Raw genomic sequence first — 22,930 nt, 5'->3', positions numbered from 1 at the left:
CTGTCACCGTATAAAGGGGACAGAGAAGGGAGGGTCACTCGGGGACCAGCAATGGAGGAAAGGGAACACAGCTACCATGTAGCGGAGATTCTCGATTCCCGGTGGAAGGGAGATCAAGTAGAGTATTTGGTAACGTGGGAAGGGGAACCGGAGTCGGAAAACACCTGGGTCATGGCAGAGGATGTTAATGACGAGGTTTTAATAGAAACGTTTCATCAGAGGTTCCCACGTAAACCTCAGCCAGTGGCAAGGTTCCGGAGGGAATACTTTGCCACCACCGACGAAGAAGAAGAGTTGGAGGGATTCAGAGATTCCGAGGAGGAGGAGGATTCAGCGAGCCGGAACGGCGACCGATGGAGGGAAATGTTCGAGACGTCTGAAGATGAAGAGGATTCTTTTCGGGGTTTTACCTTCTCACCGCCCAGAGGAGAGGGAATGGGCGGGGGTGAAGGGGGTCCTGGAGGGGAGGTGGATGTCAGGGAACTGCCATCGGAGGAACAGGTGGGGAGAGGGCTCATGGAGGCTGGGAGGGACTCAGCAGCGAAAGCAGGGACCAGCAGGGGGAGAGATGGGTCTCTGGAGGAAGGTCTCATGAATGCGGAGAGAGACACAGCAGCTAAAGCAGGAACTAGCAGGGAAGGGGAAGGATCTTTGAGGGAAAGCGAGCAAGAGGGAGGGGTCCGGGACACGTCCAGCGAGAACAGTGGGGAGGTGTCAGAAGCTCCCATAGGGAGACCCTTTCCTCGCCGGAAGCTGTCACATCGTGAGTCCAGAAGACGTGTTTCCGTTAAGGAGCTTCTATGCTGGAAGCGCTTCCGAAAACAACCACTGTCGGAATCTGCAAGTGACTAGGGCAGACATGTCTGAGGAGCTCTGTCACACACAGAGGTTTGTGGAGTTGCACAAACTCTGAGGGACCACGATTTTACGCACAAGCAGCTAACCATCCCATCACACCTTCATTATCTGATAATAATGAAGCCAATCTCGCACTTTGTTTTTTAATTTCTCAAAACTCTGCAATTTCAGTCTATCTCCCTCTTGTTCCAAAATTTCCCAATATTTCGGCCATTTGACCTCCATATTGAGTTTTTTCTGAGCTTTGCTTCCATCGGTGACAGCCACCTTGGGGTTTTATTTTCCAGTAGGTCCTTATATCTTATCCAAACATTAAACAATGCTTTCCTGACAATATGGTTTTTAAATGCTTTATGTGCTTTGACCTTATCATACCACAAGTATGCATGCCATCCAAATACATTATTGAAACCCTCTAAATCCAAAATGTCTGTGTTTTCAAGAAGCAGCCATTCTTTCAACCAGCAAAAAGCTGCTGATTCATAATAAAGTTTAAGGTCTGGCAGGGCAAATCCACCTCTTTCCTTTGCATCTGTTAGTATTTTAAATTTTATTCTGGGCTTCTTGCCCTGCCAGACAAATCTAGAGATATCTCTCTGCCACTTCTTGAAACAATCCATTTTGTCCAAAATTTGCAATGTTTGAAACAAAAACAACATTCTAGGCAATACATTCATTTTTATCGCAGCAATACAGCCTAGCAGTGAAAGCTTCAAATTTGACCAAATTTCTAAATCTTTTTTCACTTCAGCCCAGCATTTTTCGTAATTGTCTTTAAATAAATTCCCATTTTTTGCTGTCATGTTAATCCCCAGGTATTTCACTTTCTTAACCACTTTTAAACCTGTCTCATTCTGAAACCTCTCTCTCTCAATCGGTGTTAAATTTTTCTATAAGACCTTAGTTTTTAACTTATTCAGTTTAAATCCTGCAACCTGACCAAATTCTTGAATCAGTTCCAAAACCCTTTTAGTACTAGATTCTGGCTCCTGTAACGTCAATACTAAGTCATCTGCAAATGCTCTCAGCTTGTACTGTTTAGCTCCGACTTGTATACCTTTAACCAACTGGCCCCTTCTAATAATATTCAGCAGGACCTCCAGGACCGATATAAAAAGCAATGGGGAGATTGGGCAACCTTGTCGTGTCCATTTTTCTATCTTAAATTCTTCCGTCACCAGGTTATTTACAATTAATTTAGCCTTTTGTTCTGAATAAATTGCACTTATACCGTTTTCAAAGCCTTGGCCTACCCCCATCCCCTGTAGGTTCTTCAGGGGATTACTCTTTTTTCCACGTTGGTATTCATATTTATCTCAAAATAATCTCTCAAGGTTTTTTGGGCCTTCTTAATCACTTCTTCATCTCTGAATAAGGTGTCATTCATCCTCCATCTGAAGGAACCAGTTGGTATTAGTTTCATCTCCATCTTCACAGCATTATGGTCGGAGCAGGTTTTTGGGCAGATTTCCACTTTTCTTGTCTTTGGTGCCATTCCTCTAGTTACCCATATTTGGTCGATTCTTGTCCATGTCATTTTGGCTTCAGAGAAGAAGGTTCCCTCTCTGGTCAAGGGATTCTTTGTTCTCCAGATATCAACTAAGTCCAAGTTGTCTGTCATCTCAAAAAAGGTTTTCGGTAGTCTGCCGTCCTTAGTGACTACCTGTCTTTGTGCCTTGTCCATATGCGTAGATACCACTCCGTTCATGTCTCCCATCAAAATCACATTATAATCCAAATAGTCCATCAAGGTCTCATGCAACTTTTTAAAGAATTCAGATTTCCCCTCGTTTGGTGCATAAACTCCTACTATCAAAAATTTCTCTCCTTGTGTTTGAACTTCAATTGCAATAAATCTTCCTTGGTCATCTTTGAAGGTAAATTTCGGTAATAGTCTCTCATCAGCAAAATGGGAAGGGAGGCAATGTCTGGCAACTCCTCCCCTTCTTGATACTCAATGTGTTCCAGGAAATTTGGGGGACTCCTGAACCAGATTTCAAAGGGTGTAGGGGAAGCAGGAATTGTCAAAAATTGCCCCTTTCTTTGTTCTGATGACGGACATGTTCCATCAGCACTAAAACACCCATGGGTTCCCATCCTCACGTGGGTGAAGTGTTGGCATTTTCTGCCTCTGGAGCCAAAATGTCTTGCCTTGGCTTGGGCAAGGAATGGGGCAGGTTACCATCTGCTGGGCTGCCTCAGATAGCCCATTATTTTCGATGAGCCTCTTGGGCTTGCTGATTGGAAGGTTGGCGGTTTTGATCCCCGCAACGGGGTGAGCTCCCATAGCTCTGTCGCAGCTCCTGCCAACCTAGCTGTTCAAAAGCATGCCAGCGCAAGTAAATAAATAGGTAGCACTGCAGCGGGAAGGTAAACAGAGTTTCCATGTGGTCTGGTTTCTGTCATGCTGTCCTGTTGTGCCAGAAGCGGTTAAGTCATGCTGGCTACATGACCCGGAAAGCTGCCTGTGGACAAACACTGGCTCCCTTGGCCTGAAAGTGAGATGAGCGCCGCAACCCATAGTCGCCTTTGACTGGACCTAAGTGTTCAGGGGTCCTTTACCTTACCTTTTTTACTTTGTATACAGCTACAGGAAGAAACCCACAAGAAAAAAAACACCCTTCATGGAGAAAGGCAGCCCAGCCTTCTCCCTAGCATGCTGTTTGGTTTGGTTTGGTTTGGTTTGGTTTGGTTGTTTTGTTTTGTTTTGTTTTGTTTTAGCAGATTATGAAACCATATCCTTTTCCCCATCTGCAGAAGTTGTACAGTCAGCGATAAGCTTTGCCACATTTCTGCTGCATGTATAAACCAGTCAATTCAGTGGTGCTTCCTTCCAAGTGTTTAGGTCAGATTAACCTGCAGTTGCTGTGCTTCTACCCCCTGACATTAGAAGGAAGTCATAAGCAAGGGAAAGAACACATTAGCAAATCTCACGGGATGCAACTGAGGAACAGAGGACTGAAAAGAGATAATAAAAAAACAGAATGTTCCCCCATACAGTCCTGCAGCTGATATACTTGTTAATAGATGGCAATACAGTTTTCACCACTGGAGAGATGCACTGGGAACTATCGGGAGTTCAGATGTGTGAAAGCATCATGGGGCCACATGGACTACCCTTGTTCCCTACTCAGAAGGGCCTAGCACCTGAGTTTCTTGTCATTTATATCCGGAGCTGAGACTGAAGAACCTTCTCAGATAATCTCACGGTATAGTGGAAAGGTTGATGCATGGAAATGCCATCATAGCGAGAGCCCTGAATCAAAAGATAGCCACCCTGAAACCATCAACAGAAGCTTCTCCGCCATTTACAGGGAAGGAATAAAATAGAAGGTCTTCTTCTTCTTCTTCTTCTTCTTCTTCTTCTTCTTCTTCTTCTTCTTCTTCTTCTTCTTCTCTATGCGGAGCTGGCTAAACTAACAGCAAAAATGAGAAACCAACATGGCGGACTATTCATGGGAGAACTGAAGCCTCTTTTCAAGGAGTTGGAGATGGCATTTCAGTTTGGACTTTGGACATTTGGATTGACATACTGGGGACTTGACATAATGATTTGGCGCTAGGACACTGAACAACAGCCCTCTCCAAATAAGAGAACAATTGTTGGGTCAGTTTCCAGATTCACCTGTGATGTTAAAGGGGAGCAGACAGGATTCATTGTGTATTGTTTTTAACCCCCAACAGCCATTTTGTGTTATGCCACATTCCACCAGCAGCCCCCCTTTTTTTTGTAAATATCAAATCTTGCCACATCATACAAACAATAATGTCAATTATACATCCAAATTAAAAAGAAATTTCAAGGGAGTGTCCCATGTTCTGGATGTCTAGAGAAAGTCTCTTTCAGTTGTTCCTGCGTTTGTCTCTCTTGTTTTTCCCCAGTTTCATCATTCTGATCTTAACGTCTTCTTTCAATCACAGGTGTGCAGCTTTCTATTGCGATTCATAAATCCATAAGTCTGTTCAAATGCGAGAGGCATTTTCCAGGTGTTGTTCTTCTTTAAATGATTTAGGCGTAGTCATCCTAATTGCCCCTTCCTTCATTCCAATATTATCTTTGTTTTCCAATGCTCTGGGTGCTCTTCCAACTCTTCTTCAATTAGTAAGATTTATGGCACAGCGACCTTCCAAGTCTTTTAACCAGTTCTTGCTCCAGATACGAATTTTCCATAGAAAAACAATGCCGTGAGCTATATCTCACAGTTTCAGTAATTATTTGTTCATTGTTTTCCTCTGGGATCCAAGCCAGCTCCCCCTGGGCCCTGGGGGGAGCGAGCCACAAATCACAAATTCACCTTCACTTTAATCCAGGTATAAAGATAGTCCATGCAGAGAAAATGCAGTTTTTGCATGAGATATTCCCAATCAATTGAATGTCTTTCGCCCCCCTCCCAAGGGGAGTTCATTTATTTTCCTTCTGTGCCATAGAACTGCCACAGCCACCACATTTCTCAGCCCAAGCCTCCTTCATATCAAATCTTATCAAATTTTGCCTTGGGGCTCTCCACAGATGGCTACACAGCCAAATATCAAATTGATTATAACAGTTCCCCCCACATTCCTGTTGAGTAATTACTTCTTTCTTGGTGAGGTATGCAAATGTAAGAATATAAAAGAGAAAATCGCTCACCCTACTTAAATCAAAGCGCAGCAATGAAAGTCCATTTCAAGTCCACACCTTGGACTATCCAGTGATAGTTTTGTTTGGTAGATCTTTTTTTTAAATCTCCAGAACATGCCTGTTTCTTAGTCCAAATTTTAATGATTTTAGGAAACTGGAATCTCCCACTCATGGCAATGACTTTGGAGAGTTGCCAATTTGTGCAGTGCTCGTACCCAGCGTCCCTGCCCCCTGCTGTAGCGAGCAGCAGTTGCCAGACAAACTGCTGGTGACGGCCAGTCCCCCCCCTACCCTGGGGGGTCGGCAGGGCCAATTGCTCCCATTTTAACCCTGAAAACCTGCACAATTGGGGTCCGGTGTTCTGGGAAAGCAGCCAACGGCAATGGCAGGAAACCAGAAGCTCCCAGCTGCCATTTTTTGACTGGTGCCATGATGCTCTCAAAACTCCAACCATGTCCATTTGCCCCACAAGGTTGGAGACCCCACTGTCTAGCAGCTACGTTTATGGATAGGAGAGAAATTCAATTCAATTCACATGTAAAGGTAAACCTTCCCAATTTCATTCCCAGTGAGTGTCCAAGAAAAAGTGGGGCACCGTGCCATGAGAGCACGGCGTCCATTTTAGGTGCTGTGATTTGAACAATTTTGCTTTTGTCAGCGTCATGATCTTTTGCGGTGCCCCCAAATGTTCCTCTACCAGGGTCCAAGGGCAAAGGGCAACAGACAGGAGTAGCACTGGGCCCTCTACTGGGGTAGAGGATGTCAGCTGGTGCCTGATCATGCTCACCCCTCACACTGGCTCTAGCACATGGTCCATGTAGCAGGATGCAAGTGAGTGACATCCTATGCTATCCTGCTCATACCACTCTGGAATCACTCCATCAAATACTTACGTACACCTTAATGTCAGGCTTCAGGGAATTGGCTTCCTCCCCCCACCCCCGTGGCAGTAGATAAGAAGATCAAAGAAAGGAATGTCTTACCAGTTAGAAACTTTAATAACCACAGCGAGAGAACAAAGAACACATCTCCTAGAAATGGCGGTGCTCCCAACTAAGGATTACACCCTCTTCTGTCCCTATTTATCTACATCATTCCTATATCTTGTAATCTGAGCTTGTACCCTCTGCGCTTTCTGTTCTGAGACTTTCTGGGCTCTTCTTGACGTTGGGGAGAGCGGATGAATGCTGTCCAGAGACTGTGAATCTGTTAACCTTCTCTCTCCCAGTGTTTCTTCTACTAGCTGTTCCCCATCCAGTATTTCCCAGCTTCTGCCTTCTGAACTATGTCCCTCTGAAAACCACTGTTCCAAATCTATACTGTCCTCCTGCTCCTGGGAAGATTCAGGATCTGGAGCAGGAGCAGGGGGAAGGGGAGGGGGAGGCTCCCACTATTTCTCCTCAGTGCAGCCCTCCTCAGCACAGTCCCTGACACTTAAGCAATATTAGGTGGAGGTTTGTGGATTTCCCAGTCTGTAGCATCAGATTGTTCCATAGAGGCAGGATTAACTATATTCCACATTAACCCACTTTTACCCCACAGAAGTCATAGAAAGCTGGTCACACGCTTTTATTTATTTATATTACTTTCCCCGAATATACAAACACGTAGAAAATTCAATTTCTTCCTCTCTCTCTCTCCCCCTCCCCCCCCATTCATTGACGCCAATTTCATTTCTTTTAAAGTGTTTATGGATTAGTTTCAGTCCGCAGATTGCAATTTATCGCATGAATAAAAATAAGGAGGAGAGCAAAACCCAATTCACATTTATTTATTTTTATTTTTTTCTTAAAAGAGAAAATGATGCAGCTGGGTGGATTAAGGTACAGCTGGTTTGCACGCACGCATGGAGTTACCCAGTCGCTTACAAAGACAGCAGTGTGCTTGAGCGTTTCAGAAGGCAGTGAACATTATACACATAAAAACTTCTAAAGAAATTGTATTCCAATTAAATGCATCTATTCACATCATAGTCTGTCTTGGAAAAATGAAACCCTGGATTGGATAGATAGATTTGGAAACCCATTTGTCTCAAAAGCCTCAGTGTGTTGTTGTTTTTTTCCTTTTCATTTATTTAATCAAATTTTCGATACAAGCATCAACCCCAAAAGACACATACAACAAAAACCAAAATAACAGTAATAACACAATTTGACAATTCAGATTTGGATACACTGATATACCTATGCCTCAGTGTATTTTTTTAAAAAAGAACCCCCCCCCCAAAAAAAAACCTCCCTCCACCATCACATATTGTACAATTACCATCTCATACTGAATTTTGATATAAAATGAAGGGAAATCTTGAAAATGTACCCAATTCCTGCTAAGAACCAAACCTTTTAGCACAATGTACATGAAAAGGAATGAGTTGCATTGAGCCTTCGATTGCACACTCACTCTCCTCTTGCAAGTCTGAGGAGCAGTTTGAAACTTACCATGCTGTCCAGACCCAGAACTCTGTTAATCTTATCCATAATAAAAAAATTCCTTCCTGTAGCACCTTAAAGACCAACTAAGTTAGTTCTTGGTATGAGCTTTCGTGTGCATGCACACTTCTTCAGATACACAGAAACAGAAGTTGCCAGATCCTTCTATATAGTGAGAAGGTGGGGAGGGGTGTTACTCAGAAGGGTGGTGGGAATGGGAGATAGGCAGATAGCTGAGAGAGCCTGTTGACGACTCTTAACGACTGTAATAGGTCTTACAGGAAAAGGCAAGGGGTGAGAAGGTGAGAAATGGTTTAGTCATGTATAGTGAGATAAGAATCCAATGTCTTTGTTCAGCCCAGGTCTTTCCATGGTTTTAAGTTTGGTAATGAGTTGTAATTCAGCAGCTTCTCTTTCCAGTCTATTTCTGAAATTCCTTTGTAGTAAAACAGCTACTTTGAGATCTTGTATAGAATGTCCTGGGAGATTGAAGTGTTCTCCTACTGGTTTCTCTGTTTTGTGATTCTTGATGTCAGATTTATGTCCGTTTATTCTTTGGCGTAAGGTTTGGCCTGTTTGTCCAATATAGAGAGCTGAAGGACACTGTTGGCATTTGATGGCATACACAATGTTAGACGATGAGCAATTAAATAGTCCCGAGATGGTATGTGTGATGTTGTTGGGGCCAGTAATGGTGTTGTCCGGGTGTATGTGGCAGCAAAGTTGGCATCTGGGTTTATTGCAGGCTCTGGTGCCAGTGTCTGTGTTAAGTCTGGTTGTAGTATTATTGTGGGTTAGGAGTTGTTTAAGATTGGGTGGCTGTAAGGTAAAAGGTAAAGGACCCCTGGACGGTTAAGTCCAGTCAAAGGCGACTATGGAGTTGTGGCGCTCATCTCGCTTCCAGGCTGAGGGAGCTGGCATTTGTCCTCAGACAGCTTTCTGTGTCAAGAGGCCAGCAGGACTAAACTGCTTCTGGCACTCTGACAGAAACCAGAGTGCACGGAAACACCGTTTTCCTTCCCGCCGCAGTGGTACCTATTTATCTACTTGCACTGGTGTGCTTTCAAACTGCTAGGTGGGCAGGAGGTGGGACAGAGCAACGGGAGCTCACCCCGTCATGGGGATTTGAACCGCCAACTTTCTAACTGGCAAGCCCAAGAGGCTCAGTGGTTTAGACCACAGCACCACCTGCATTGTACACAACTCTAAATCATTATTTAGTATGATAATATGAATGCAGGCAGGATCAGAAAGCTTCGTAGCTTGTGCAAGATGACCTCAATAAATCTGTGTGAAGCAGGGCTCAGATTATAGCAGGGTTCAAATTATAGGGCAAAGCTCTCTCTCTCTCTCTCTCTCTCTCTCTCTCTCTCTCTCTCTCTCTCTCTGTGTGTGTGTGTGTGTGTGTGTCTTTGGATTTAATTTGACCCTACAATTTTAGCCAAATCCTGTGCTTTTCATGGCTTTCTAAAAACAGCAACTAAGGCGGCTACCCCTTTAGTCCCCACTGCAATAATGGTGTGGCCACTATGGTATTACATTTTTAACACTTTACTATGCAGCCCTAAGGGACATGGGTGGCACTGTGGTCTAAACCACAAAGCCTAGGACTTGCCAATCAGAAGGTTGGAGGTTCGAATCCCCATGACGGGGTGAGCTCCCATTGCTTGGTCCCTGCTCCTGCCCACCTAGCAGTTCGAAAGCACGTCAAAGTGCAAGTAGATAAATAGGTACCGCTCCGGCGGGAAGGTAAATGGCGTTTCCGTGTGCTGCTCTGGTTCGCCAGAAGCGGCTTAGTCATGCTGGCCACATGACCCGGAAGCTGTATACTGGCTCCCTTGGCCAATAAAGCGAGATGAGCGCCACAACCCCAGAGTGGGCCACAAATGGACCTAATGGTCAGGGGTCCCTTTACCTTTATGCAGCCCTATGAGATAGCCATCTCGAGCATGAGAACAAGCCATAAAAGGCTCTCAATGAAGCAACTTGTTTTCTCGTTATGAATTCTTGCCGAGAAAAATGGGCGTTTCATTATAGAACATCTGTTTATATTGCTTAATTATTCTACTCCACCTAATATATGCATATTAGGCACATGCAGTTACATCAGATCAATATCAGAAAAATATGTGATCCATTAGCAGGCAACCCTTTGAGGTAGAGAAGTTTAGCTATTAGGAATATTATTATTTTCCCTGTAATCTTTTGTCCCTCTTTGTGATTGTGATTGATGCTTTGCTTGATTAGGCATCTTTTTATAAGATGCCCCATGAGGATGATAGAAGTTGGAAGCAAGTCAAAAACGTTTTCATCATGCGGATGAAGGGAATGATTTGTGAGAGAGGATTATTTTGGGCCAACTATTTTTATACACACGGAGTGGTTTATTTTTACAATGCTATTTGATTAGTTTCTTCGTCATTACTGAACAATTCCCAGAAGGTGGAGGCTTATGTGAATTCTTTATGAGATGACTGCTCTAAGTCCTGGATGGTTCTAGTAAGTTGCAATGTCAAACACTGGCATTTTAGGGGGACGTTGTGTTATGATTTTAGGTTGTTTATGTGTTCAATTTGATATAATCATTTAGATATGTTTATTATCTATAGAATAATAGACAAATTTGACCATTCCCTTATGGTTTAATATATTTAAATTAAATGAGAGAGAAATGCCGGTCATATTTTCAAACATGCAAAGTGCTTGAAATCTTAATTTTATCTGACTTTGCGATAGAAACCCCAGTGTGTAATTCATAGCATAATCCTCTGTTCATTCAGAACTTAACCCCATTGATTTCAGGGAGGCTTCTTACAGGCGAGTGAGAGCAATTTAATTAATAATAATAATAATAATAATAATAATAATAATAATAATAATATACCTGTATTTATAACCCGCCCATCTGGCTGGGTTTCCCCAGCCACTCTGGGTGGCTTACAGGACATTAAAAAATGTAAAACATTGGACATTAAAATTTTTCCAATACAGGGTTGGTTGCCTTCAGATGTCTTCTAAAAGTCAGTTGTTTATTTTCTTGACATCTGATGGGAGGGCGTTCCACAGGGCAGGCGCCACTACTGAGAAGGCCCTCTGCCTAATTCCCTGTAACCTCACTTCTCACAGTGAGGGAACTGCCAGAAGGCCCTTGGAGCTGGACCTCAGTGTCCAGGCTGAATGATGGGGGTGGAGACGCTCCTTCAGGTGTACTGGGCCGAGGCCATTTAGGGCTTGAAAGGTCAGCACCAACACTTTGAATTGTGCTCGGAAACGTACTGGGAGCTAATGTAGGTCTTTTAGGACTGGTGGTGTATGGTCTTGATGGCCACAGAGAGTCTCCAATCTAGCTGCTGTATTCTGGATTAGTTTTAGTTTCTGGGTCACCTTCAAAGGTAGCCCCACGTAGAGCACATTGCAGTAGTCCAAGCGGGAGATAACCAGAGTATGCACCACTCTGGCAAGACAGTCCACAGGCAGGTAGGGGCTCAGCCTGCATACCAGATGGAGCTGGGAGACAGCTGCCCTGGACACAGAATTGACACACTTTCTGGGGAATAACTCTCGCTGAACACATTCTGTTGGGATGGTCCACCCTTGAAGACTGATGGATGCAATGGGTTTCCAAACAGCTCAGGGGGCTTTCTCCAGCCTATATGACTGACACTCCTGTCAGAGCCCTGGCCAACCTCTGCAATGTTGAAATGCCATGGGCCACTGACATGATTGCTCCCAAAGCACTCTTTGCCCGCTTGGCTTCCTGGTATATGGCAGAGCTTAGGGCAAGGAAACAATTATCGTGTTTTTCATATTCTGTTGGGAGCCACCTAGAGTGACTGGGGCAACCCAGCCAGATGGGGGGCATAAAGGTAAAGGTAAAGGGACCCCTGACCATTAGGTCCAGTCATGACAGACTCTGGGGTTGTGGCGCTCATCTCGCCGAGGGAGCCGGCGTACAGCTTCCGGGTCATGTGGCCAGCATGAATAAGCTGCTTCTGGCGAACCAGAGCAGCACACGGAAACGCCATTTACCTTCCCGCCGGAGTGGTACCTATTTATCTACTTGCACTTTGACATGCTTTCGAACTGCTAGGTTGGCAGGAGCAGGGACCGAGCAACGGGAGCTCACCCCGTCATGAGGATTCGAACCACCAACCTTCTGATCGGCAAGTCCTAGGCTCTGTGGTTTAACCCACAGCACAATGGGCGGCATACAAACAATAAAATTATTATTATTATTAGCTGGGAAATGACTCAATGACAAATGGAGGAAAATTCCAGTTGAATGTAATTGAACATTGGTGAGTGTTCATTATCAGGTCTACCTAGTGGCAGTGAAGGCAGCAAAGAAAGCATACGAATAAATACAGATATTAATGTACATTTTGGGGCATATACTAATGAATGTTGATGACCACATGTACATGACCCGGGTGGGAGGAATTAGTGTGCTTCTTAATTTTTGGGCAAACACAAAATTTGTCTGGGATTGCCAATGTTTGGCAGTGGAAGTTGACATTTAATCAAGTTTAGGCAAGCAGCCTAACAAGAAGAAGGGTGTTAGCTATTCACTAAAAAAAACCCTAAGTTGTGCCTACTGCCAGAGTTTCTACAGAAGACCAGAGCACGTTTTTATAGAGCAGTTCATGACACAAAGACATAAGAGGAGAGAAAGCTAATATTTCAAATAGGAACTACTGTGTTCAAGTACCTAAATCTTCATTCACTTCAGCAGAAGTGTTTTGGCTTTCAAAGTTGCGGAGCTTAGCACTTAGAGCTTCCATTTAGTTCACCGGTAAGATTATACAAAATTGTTTTTGAATAATTGACATCCTTGAGAAGAGAGATGCCTGAAAGATCTCGGAAAGGAGCCTTGGCACAAAAGCATCTATCATAAAAAAAGACATTTTTCTTGTTGCTTGGAAAGACAGTGGCAGGTCCCCTACTCTGCAAAGAAACCGCACACACCTGAAAACCACTTTCCCCTAAGAGGATGCAACTACCTGTCGCCTTTTAAACTGTGTGTGCTCTTATAACACGCTGGGTATTTGATCTGGTGGCCTGCAGCCAAGCTATTTCAAAATTGTTTCTGGAGAGCAGAATGCTACAGAATTGGCTTAGAGCAACTGCAGTAAACAAAGGAAAAACAACATATGGTAAAGGGGGCAGGAGGAAGAAGAGGAGACCGAAGCTCTGGTTCACCTTACCGACAAGTTATTTTTGTTTTGCTAATGACAATGGATGTGAAAGATACTACTGCATCACATTCAGGCACCATCTGCAGTAGTAAGTTTTTTTTTTCCTTTTTCCTTTTTATTTAATATTTTTATTAAGTACAAATTAGAAAACATACATATTTACAACAAAATAAAATACAAAAGAATAAGAAAATACATATAACCAAGGGGAAAAAATTAGAGAATATTTTGTCTCTTTTCATATTTACAGCTATTTATACCTCTATAAAATGCTATTCACAATAAAGGAGTGAAATGAAAGATAAGATATCAGAAAAAAGGAACAAAGGAACAAAGAAAAAATAAAGAAGTAAAAGAAAAAGATCATAGGTGAAAATTTTTAAAAGTAGATAAGTACTCACAATACATAGCCATTTCCCATCTATATTTATATTCAATTGTATAATTTCATCTTGCCCTTATCTACCTTAAAGTCATATATATATATATATATATATATATATATATATATATATATATATATAAAATAAAAAACTTCCACTGCTTACCTCACACGTTTTTAATAATCCGTTTGTCAGGTCCTCTGTTCTTCATATATTCCCTTTGGATTTCCTTAATGTCTCACTTTGTATTTTTCAAATTACGCACAAGATTATTCTAAGCACAACCAGATTTTTGTAGTCGAGCCCTGGTTTTTTAAATAATCATTTAAGAACTCCCATTCTTTCATAACCATAGTTTTGGATTTTCTCCTTATTATATCTGTCAGTTTTGCCTAGAACTAGTAAGTTTTTTTCCCTTTTACAAGAGCTCTTTTGTGAAGAACTGCTCTTGCACAAAAGAGCTGTGACAAATATAAAAACAACCAGGGGCTTTGCTCGCTTTGCTTGCTAACGCTGCCAACACCTCCCTCCCCCTTTACACATGGCCAAGGGTGCCCCCCCTTGTTGTATATCACGAAAAACCCATTACCACCATGTCCAAAATCCCTCAGACCATTATTCTGCTTGCCCAGGCTGCCTGCCTGCGTCTTCATCCTCTAGATCTCCTTCCTCTCCTTATCTGGGCTTTTCCCCTGCTCACCCAGCAGCTCATCACACTGTAGATTGCAGTGTCACCTTTCTGTGGCCAAGTGAACTGCAGCATGACAACACACTTATGAATTTATATACAGTATTATAGAGAAGAGAAATTTGCCCTTGCAGGTACAAGAGGCGGGAAAGGGAAGGAAGCAGCAGGCTTTTATGAGAGCGATGCCAAATCCTTGCCTGGCTTTTATTTTTATTTTATTTTTTACTGCCTTTTTATGCAAATCTTATAACAACCCCCCCTTGCATTTCAAAAATATTTTAAAAAACAACAAAACAAATACCTGCATACATGCTGACAAATGATCACAGGATTCCAGAAATTTTGCTGGGTTGGGAAGTAGCAAGAATACTTTTGATATTGGAAAGGACCATTGCTGAATAGGATTTAAAGGTAAAGGTAAAGGTACCCCTGCCCGTATGGACCAGTCTTGCCAGACTCTAGGGTTGTGCGCCCATCTCGCTTAAGAGGCCGGGGGCCAGCGCTGTCCGCATACACTTCCGGGTCACATGGCCAGCGTGACAAGCTGCATCTGGCGAGCCAGCGCAGCACACGGAACGCCGTTTACCTTCCCGCTGGTAAGCGGTCCCTACTTATCTACTTGCACCCGGAGGTGCTTTCGAACTGCTAGGTTGGCAGGCGCTGGGACCGAACGACGGAAGCGCACCCCGCCGCGGGGATTCGAACCGCCGACCATGCGATCGGCAAGTCCTAGGCGCTGAGGTTTTACCCACAGCGCCACCCGCGTCCCTTGAATAGGATTTACTATTCAGTAAATATTATAAAATGATTTTGGCTTTCCTGGATAGTATAGCACTACATTAATGGCCGACGGGTGGCACTGTGGTCTAAACCACTGAGCCTCTTGGGCTTGCTGATCAGAAGGTTGGCGGTTCGAATCCCTGTGATGGGGTGAGCTCCCTTTGCTCGGTCCCAGCTCCTGCCAACCTAGCAGTTTGAAAGCACACCAAAAAGTGCAAGTAGATAAATAGGTACCGCTCCGGCGGGGAGGTAAACAGCACTTCCGTGCGCTGCTCTGGTTTTGGTGTTCCATTGCGCCAGAATGACCCGGAAAAACTGTCTGCGGACAAACGCCGGCTCCCTCGGAGCTGTAAAGTGAGATGAGCACCGCAACCCCAGAGTTGTCTACAACTGGACTTAACTGTCAGGGGTCCATAACCTTTACCTTTAGAACATCTGAACTAATTCCACTTCTAGCTAATTATGTGAAAGCTATTGTTTATAATTGATTTCCATGACTTCAGTCTAACTATGATCATTTAAGGCAAATACATGTTGCTGCTGTTAGATATTGCCTTGCTTTGAATTATAAATGGCACTGAAATTCCCACGTGTTATCAAGTGAATTTGAAAAATCCATAGCGGAGGTGTCTCCCAGCTCATTTGCAATTCCAAATGCAGACAACTTACATCAACTTGTGGCTGATAGTGCAAAAATATTTCACTTCCAGCAAAGCTTCTGCGCTACCTGAAACGGAACCTCATTTTTCAAGTGGAAAGGCTGTGGAGCAGGAAAATTGTTTTAAAGGCCAACCTCTTCTGTATTTCATGCCAAAAATAACAAAAATGCTATAAGGGGGGAAAATAATAATCACCTATGTCAATGCACTGTAAAGCAAAACACATCTTTTTAAGCTGCATAAAAACAACCAATTATCACATCTGGTTTGGCCCCGAAAAGGTCATATTGTCTCAAATCCTATGAAGACACTGTGGCGATCACACAGGGCCTCTGGACGTTTGACGGTCTATTGACCCTGTGCCACCATTCTGATTTCTTTTTCCGCGGCCACCACCCCGTTTCTCACGGGGACACACAGAGTCCAGATAGTTGTTAACATAAACAAATAATCAAGTTTATTTTTAAATGCAGGAACAAGCTTATGGTTTCAGTTAATTTTTCTTGTCGGTTTCTTAATCTTAGTTCCTAACAACTTCAAACTGATTATTCCCAACTATCTATCTGACTCTACCTAACAATTCCTCTCACTCTCTCATAATACAACTCTACCAACCCACACCTAAACCTCCCTCTTCCTTCTTCAACTCCCAAACCTCAACTGACTTTCAAAACCTCCCACTCTAACTTTTACTCCTCCCCTTGCATTCCCACTGGCCAATCACATCACACTCATTTAACCCTTTCCTAATGACCCACCTAGGCAAACGCCACAGACACGGAAGAAGGAAACTGCCTTATACTGCGTCAGACCTCTGGCCCCTCTAGCTCAGCCTTGTCTACTGGCAGTAGTTCTCTAGGGTTTCAGACAGGGGACAGTCCTACCTAGAGATCCCAGGAAACGAATTTGGGACTTTCTGTTAGGATATTTCCGTTCCACCTTAAAAGGGAGCAGGCTTTGTGAGTCAGAGTCTGCACATGTCCTGTTCACAGGATGTTTATGTTTGCTATTGCTTTCGTTTCTCTCTGTGCTGGAGACACTGACGCAGGCAGTCATGTCTTTCTTTGTTCTGATCAACGCTTATTAAAGCTTGTAAATAATGCTCTCCTGAGTGCGACTTCTGCTGTCAATTATCTGCTGATAGAGTGTGCATGAGCTCTGGAATGTGGCAAGATATTTTCTAGAAACTCATGTCGCTAATCGCTGATACTGCGAGCCTACGGGAGATCGATGGATCGTCCGGCAGACGGCTTGGGGCCATGATGGACTTTGTCTCCCTGGCAGTATCCCAACACTTTCTCCATGGAATCCAACTGCTCTGCCACTAAGTTATGCTCTTTCTCTCAACATCAGCTGAAATAACTTATTGTTAGCAATGGCAGTTCCCAGCTCTAAAGAGCACAAAACTGATTGAGTTGTAAAGTGCAATAATAATGCAGAAACCAACAACTTAATTATAACTTCCTTGTGTCCATAACTTCACAACATGCCATGGATATATAGCAAAGGTCACTTCTCTCACATGGAAGATACGGAGGTGATGCAGTTCTCTTCATTTGAAGTTATTATCATATCTCTGTAGACAGATATTTGGTTTCCTGGTGTTAACTACAGAACTAGATTGTTTGCTAGGTGGCTGGAAAGTTTTGTCTTTCTATGACTAACAGCAAGCAATATCAATTTGTATAAAGATAATTATTTAAAAACCTGGGAATATATTAAAAGAAATTTGGAAATTTGGAACAGAATGAATCTATTAGGTAGAGTGTTGACTACAAAGATGAATGTATTACCAAGAATGTTATTTCTTTTTCAATCGATTCCAGTGATTGCCAAGACAGATTGTTTCAACACCTAGGTGGTAAGCCAACTTTAAAATTAACATAAGGCACCAGTCAGATTAAATGAAAGGAATATTTGGTGTTATGTTGGAGGGGATGCCAGGAAACAGGGAATTATATACACATGTGGTGGCGGTGTAAATATGTACAATTTTTTTGGCAAAGGGTGTTGAAGGAGATAACAGAAATCACTGGGTTAAAGCTGACCAAAAGTCCAGAGTTGACATTATTATCAATTTACGATGGGGTGGAAGGTTCACAAGCTAGGAAGGACTTGCTCACAAATTTATTAACAGCTGCACAAATTATGATAGCTAGGAAGTAGAAGCAGAATATAAAATGGAAGAATGGTATAAAGAGGTGTGGGATATATCTATTAATGATAAGTTAACATGTGCCATTAAGGTAAGAAAACTACAACTAATCCAGAATGCGGCAGCTAGACTGGTGACTGGGAGCAGCCGCTGAGACCACATAACACCAGTCTTGAAAGACCTACACTGGCTCCCTGTATGTTTCCGAGCACAATTCAAAGTGTTGGTGCTGACCTTTAAAGCCCTAAATGGCCACGGTCCAGTATACCTGAAGGAGCGTCTCCACCCCCATCGTTCTGCCCGGACACTGAGGTCTGGCGCCAAGGGCCTCGTGGCAGTTCCCTCACTGCAAGAAGGGAGGTTACCGGTAACCAGGCAGAGGGCCTTCTCGGTAGTGGCACCCACCCTGTGGAACGCCCTTCCATCAGATGTCAAAGAAATAAACAACTATCTGACTTTTAGAAGACATCTGAAGGCAGCTCTGTTTAGGAAAGTTTTTAATGTTTGACTGTGTGTTTAATATTCTGTTGGAAGCCGCCCAGAGTGGCTGGGGAAACCTAGCCAGATGGGTGGGGTATATATAATAAATTATGATTATGATTATACTGTGGGTGGGGGAGCTGTAAGAGGTATCTGCAGGTATCACCTCTTTCAGTGCTTAATCTGAAAAGGATCCCAATTGATTTCAAGGATTTATCTTGTACAACAAAATAATGAAAAGGGAGCAGAGAGATAAGATGACAGCTGTTTCTGGTTAGAACCTCTTTTGAGCAGAGAATATACTGTACTTGCCAAAGTAACACACTGCTCCGATGATCTATGACTGTGAGGAGAGGCAATTAATGCAGCTAACGTAAGCTTATTCATGCAGTCACTTCTGAATCAAATAAAGTTTTAATGAAATGAATCTGAATGCAAGAAGGGGGGAAAATAAAGAGTTCCCCAATGTCTTTGTCCCATCTTTGTTTACAATATCCCCTCCCCATCATTTCAAAAAAAGGTATTTCAATTATTTACCTCCTTGTTATTTATTCATTCTCATAGTACTGTCTCATTAACTAGGATGTGCTCTCGATTCTCAGTTCCCCTTAAGTATTTGGGGGCGTTAATTTTACACATGGAAACTGTGTGTGTGTGTGTGTGTGTTTTAATTTGGACATGGACTGAAAGATGTTACCTGCTGATGTTTCAGTGCAAATGAAGAACATGCATTCAGTCATTTCTTAGATCAGCCTTAACTAGTTTAGATGAAGTTTAAGGGCATATCTGAACGTGATACTTCTTAAAGGGGGTTTACCTGCAAGATGGTCACTTGATTATACAGACATTCCAGAAGGATGTCCATAGCAGACTGCTGCAGAAAAAATAACAAAGAGTTTTGTAGCATCTTAAAAGACTAACACGGGGATCAGCAAACTTTTTCAGCAGGGGGCCGGGTCCACTGTCCCTCAGACCTTGTGGGGGGCTGGACTATATTTTGAAAAAAATATATGAACGAATTCCTATGCCCCACAAATAACCCAGAGATGCATTTTAAATAAAAGCACACATTCTACTCATGTAAAAACATGCTGATTCCCAGACCGTCCATAGGCCGGATTTAGAAGGCGATTGGGCCGGATCCATTCCCCAGTCCTTAGTTTGCCTACCCTTGAACTAACAGCACAACCTCAATTGTGTCTGCTGAAGGCAGCCCTGTTTAGGGAAGCTTTTAATGTTTGACAGACTATTGAATTTTAATATTTTGTTGGAAGCTGCCCAGAGTGGCTGGGGAAACCCAACATGATGGGTGGGGTATAAATAAATTATTATTATCATCATTAGCTGTTGTTAGGTGCTTGTTAATCAATGCTCTCCAAGTGGCTTGCACTTAAAAACATAAACACCTTTTACCATTAACAAAATTCATATAAAGCACCTGCAGTTATATATACTTAAACCTCTGCCCCACCAAATAACCCCACAAAAAACCCTACGGCAAGGTTTGGCAGCGCAGAAACAGCAAAATAGCATTATCTCAGTCAAAGTCTGAGAGGGGGAAAGTAAAGCCTTACTTGATGCTGGAAAGATGTCAGAGAAAGCACTAGGTGGATGTTGTTGCGGAGAACTTGAAACAGTGGATCTCTAAGTCCTATTGAATTCAATGGGGCTTACTCCGAAGCAAGTAGGACTAGGCTTCAGCCTAACAAAGTTATCAAGACATAAATGTTTGTGAGCTGACTTCATTGGGGCATCACTTCATCAGAAAGCTTATGCCATAAGAAATGTGTTGAGTCTTTAGGATGTTACTAGGCTCTTTGCCAATTTAAGAAATGTTTGTTAAATTGTATGGGTGATAGTCAGCGTTAGCCAGTAGAAGCATTAACATCTGTGGACTTAGGGTCTACAATGAGCATAACTAACACTGGAGATTATCCTATGAGCTTGTCAATTAATAAATATATTTATTAAATTTGCCTATGACAATACAATCCATATGAACATTGTTTGTGCACATCAACTAAAAAGTAACATCATCTCAGGAAAGCTCTTTTCCATTCTCTCTCTCACAGAAAAGATTAAAAGAAAAGTCTTTCTCAAGATGGGGATTGTGATTTGCAATTTTCATAAGTACTCACGCTGAACTTCCGTGCAAGAAAGCTTGCTGCCCAATTAATCAAGGCATCTTTTTATACTATCAACTTTTAAAATATATCAGTTAATCAGTTAATCAGCTAAGCACTGTAGTCCTGAAGTTTGACGAGAGGGTTCAGGATCCACTGTCATCCTTGATTGTTCCTGCCACCTCGTCATTGATCACCTTTGTTTCACCTCTTTAGTCTGAATCTGTTCCAACATCCATCTTAGTTTCTCAGAAACCAGGGACTAGTCACACCAATGTGGAGAATGTCTGCAGCAGAAATAGGAAATCTGTGCTTCTTTCTCTTAATATCCAGTATACCTCACCCAAAGATTTGTTCCTCCCACTTCAATGTTAAGTCACAGTTGCCATCTCTGATGCTCACGGTTACCGAAGTTAATCATTTTGCTGCTTCTCCTTCAGTTGACAGGCTTCACAGACACTGTAAGAAACATCACATTTCACATGCTGTCCTATTCTTAGTTACTATTACAGAGGATTCTGAAAGTAGCCTGGTATTCAAGGTATTTTAAAATGGCCCATGAGAGAGAGAGAGAGCGAGAGAGAGAGAGAGAGAGAGAGAGAGAGAGAGAGAGAGAGAGAGAGAAGGACCCGTCTGTAATTGTGTAAAAAGCTTGTTATGTTTAACAACCTTCATAAACACAAGCAGTCATTGGTGATAAAGTTTAACCTTTCATTTCGAGGAAGAGTTATTGAATGTTTGGGGTTTTCTAGTTGCCCAGCAAGTGACCAGCATAGCAGTAAGTCCCTGATGGTGTAACAGATGCCTTGATAATTTAATTCATGTGCAGTTCATGAATATTCATGCATCTTACTTGAAAACCATTCAGCAAAGCAAACAGTTCCATAGCCTCGAGTCAAGACAGGGGGGAAGCGCTCATCATTGGCAAATGTTTTATCAGTTATTAACGTCCAACAACAAGCGCCACATCCTCCGCGGAGAACATTATTTTGTAATTGCTTTGTTATTGCTTCGCAGGCTAGGAGGGCATACCAGTCCATCGGAATCGGGATGCAGAGAACAACATTGCGCTGCTAAGCACAAAGCCAAGGATTGATTGTGGGCACCACCTTGTGGGAAAGCACACAAACTGCATCGTAGGCTCACCAGTTCAGAATTTTACAACAAAGGCTCACATTACAGGTATACAGTGGTACCTCGGGTTACATACGCTTCAGGTTACAGACTCCGCTAACCCAGAAATAGTACCTCGGGTTAAGAACTTTGCTTCAGGATGAGAACAGAAATCATGCTCCGGCGGCGCGGCAGCAGCAGGAGGCCCCATTAGCTAAAGTGGTGCTTCAGGTGAAGAACAGTTTCAGGTTAAGAACGGACCTCCGGAACGAATTAAGTACTTAACCCGAGGTAGCGCTGTATTAGGTTCTCAACAGATGTCAATGCCTTCTTCCTAGGGCTCAGTGAAAGAGTTGAATAGCAACGAGATCAGAAAACACGGTTTTAATGAAAAGCACACTCCTTTTGGATGATCTATTTGTGAGAATGTTACCAGGAGCCTTCTTCACTCCTTCCAATGGTCTTTCTCTACGGCAATTACAATTTCTTTACTACAACTGCTTAAGATACAATATTTCTCTATGTATGACTTGAAAAGCAACTCCTCCCCTTTTTTTCTGTATAGGAAGCTGCCTTATACCTAGTCAGGCCATTGGTCCATCTAACTCAGTGGTTCCCAACCTTTTTTTGGCTATGCCCCACCTAAGCATCTCTAAAAACTTGACCCCACCCCCTGTGACATATAATTCTTATTATTCAAAAAGTGAGCTCCTATTCACATGGAGGAATCCCTAAAGGCCTTTCACTGTTAATAACTCATTCTCCAATTGCCCCCCTTAAAAATCAAATTGCCCCCCTGTGGGGCGTGTGCCCCATATTGGAATCCACAGATCTAGCTGAATGCTGCCTATGGTGTGACTGGGAGTGACCGACCAGCATTTCAAACAGGAGTTGTCTTTGGCCGTACCATGAGATGGTGGGCTTTAGACAAGGGACTTCCTGGCTGCAGAAGATGTCCTACAGCCTTTCCTGATATACGGTTCATTACGATGAACAGGGTGTAACATGGTTTGCAAAGAACCCCATGAAAAATTCAGACCAAGAACCAATATTTGGACTCTACGTAAAACACCACCCCCTGATCCTTAATCCACCTTCTCATAAAAGTGTTTTGCACATGTGTAAAGGTAAAAGGTAAAGGATCTGTCAGGGAACTGCCATCAGTACTGGAGGGGGAGCGCAAAAGCCAGAGGGATTCCATAGAGCGTCCAGGGATCGGGAGGAGCAGCCCATCTTCTGGGGAAGAGAATCAGCGTAGCACCAGTGGAGAAGGGGAGCAGATGGGGGAAGCGGCGAGGCGGTCCCATGACTCCTTGCCTGGGACCAGCGGGGAGAGTAGGGGTCCTCCGTTGCCCACGCCCTCCCTGCGCAGAAGGCTTTCGCGCAGAGAGGGTAGGCGGAGACTAGGCGTCAAAGAACTTCTTTGCTGGAAGAAGTTTAAGAAAC

Source organism: Podarcis vaucheri (assembly GCF_965113315.1).
Source record: "Podarcis vaucheri genome assembly, contig: SUPER_11_unloc_1, whole genome shotgun sequence".
Classification (NCBI taxonomy): Eukaryota; Metazoa; Chordata; class Lepidosauria; order Squamata; family Lacertidae; genus Podarcis; species Podarcis vaucheri.
Note: the sequence above shows the minus strand (reverse complement) of the source record.